Here is a 2,116-nt window from a genome sequence, read left to right as displayed (position 1 = left end):
GGTGCCTGTATTCCTTAGTAGTATTTAATGAACTAGAGAGAACATTAAAAGACATTTAAATTTTGATACAAAAATCTTTCAGTGCTATTTTACAGCAAGCAAAACCATTTTTCACTAATTTTATAAAATAGATTATCTTCTAATTCAATGCATTATTCAATTCAAATTATTTTCTTATAAAAAGAAACTTTTATTTAAAATACAAAACTATATTGGGCTTCCCTGGTGGCACAGTGGTTAAGAATCCGCCTGCCAATGCAGGGGACACGGGTTCAAGCCCTGGTCTGGGAAGATGCCGCGGAGCAACTAAGTCCGTGCACCACAACTACTGAGCCTGCGCTCTAGAGCCTGTGAGCCACAACTGCTGAGCCCGCGTGCTACAACTACTGAAGTCCACGCGCCTAGAGCCCGTGCTCCGCAACGAGAAGCCACCGCAATGAGAAGCCCACGCACCGCAACGAAACGAAGAGTAGCCCCCACTCGCCGCAACTAGAGAAAGCCCGCACGCAGCAACGAAGACCCAACACAGCCAAAAAATAAATTAATTAAAAAAAAAAAGAAAAGAAACTATAGGAAAAGAATCAGAGGAAGGGAAGAAAAAAAAGAATCAAATTTAATGTTTCGAAATAAGAATGGTAAAAGAAAACCTTCACTTAAAGACAAAATAATTATGCACATTTCCACAAATTGTACTATTCTCAATAACATCATAAGGCTCCAGTATTAGGCAAAGGGATGTCATAACGCTTTGGCTGACTTCTAGAGAAGAATCAAGTCATTATTTACATATAAGTAATCTTAAACTGCCACTAGAGAAGCATTTTTTAACTTCTTTCCTACTTAAAGTTCTGATAAAAGAGAAAACTGAACCAAAGCGAATACAAAAACAAAATCAGCCACGGAATTAAAAACTTAGATGAACTTTGATCAATGCCCATTTCCGCCCCAAGAATCAAATCATTGGGCCCAAAATAAAGGTTATGCAATCTACCGAACCACATTCCTCAATGGGACAGCTAGAGATTTTCATGTGTATGGCCTATGCCTGCCTTGGCTCCACTTTCTTCCTTTCTCCTCTGTGTGTTGGGTATTTTGGAATAAATTCCAATTTGTCTTTTTCAATTGCTCCCAGGTGTATGATTACTAGTAAACTTTAAGACAAAAACAACCCTGCGATTCAGTATTCCTGAGACGTTGATTTTCCTGAGCACTCTGATTTTCCTGAGACGTTGATTTTCCTACCTCACCCCACAAAAAAATCCCCCACAGAAGCCCCGTTGTCCTGTGAGTTATTTCTAGGTTGAATTGACTTCATGCAAAGTAAAGCTAAGGATAGTACATGGAACTGGGAGCCAGGGAGGAGGCTTAATTCGTGGAAAAGGGTCCCAGTGAGGAGAGTGAGGGCGGTGGGCGAAGGGGAGCAGAGGGCGGGAGGAAGGGGCAGAAAGCGGACCCTGGAGGTGGGGGGGCGTCGAGGGGGAGAGAGCCACAGAGGGCGCTCCTTCCAGGGAGAGCGAATGGGGGAGGGGCGAGGAATGGAAGGTGCTGGGGTCGGGGAGCGGGGCAGGGATGTGAGAAGACGGCGAGAGCCAAGGGCTCGGACGCCTAGGGCTCCCTCCACACACGACTCCTCAGAGTTGAAGGCCGGGTACTCAGAGAGGGACACCGAGGCTGAGGAGTGACCCCAAGCGCTCGTTTCCTCCCCTCAGGCGGGGTCCCTCAGGGCTCGTGCCGGTGAAGAGCCCGGCGGGGCACGTGTGGGGATGAGGGTGGCCGCGGCCCCCGTGATCCAGCCCGCCTCCAGCCCCCGGGTCCCGCCCGTCGCCCTACTTCCAGCGCCGGGTCTGAAGCGAGGCGCGCCCGAACAGGGGCTGGAGGAAGAGTCGCCAGATCCGCGCGCGTTAGATCTCAGGCGCTCCGCTCCCTGAGCTTCTGGGCTTCTGGGAGTGAGCGGCCGGGTGACGGGCAGGGCGGGGCGGGGCAGTGGGCCGGGGCGGGGCGAGGGGAGGGGCATATGGGGATGGCACGGGGCTATAGGCGGGGCAGTGGGCAGGGAACAGGGCAGGCCTAGGGCGGGGCGGCAGGGTGGGCGGGGCTAAGGGTCGGCGGCATGGGT

Source organism: Eschrichtius robustus, chromosome 16, assembly GCF_028021215.1.
Source record: "Eschrichtius robustus isolate mEscRob2 chromosome 16, mEscRob2.pri, whole genome shotgun sequence".
Classification (NCBI taxonomy): Eukaryota; Metazoa; Chordata; class Mammalia; order Artiodactyla; family Eschrichtiidae; genus Eschrichtius; species Eschrichtius robustus.
This window is presented reverse-complemented; position numbering follows the sequence as displayed.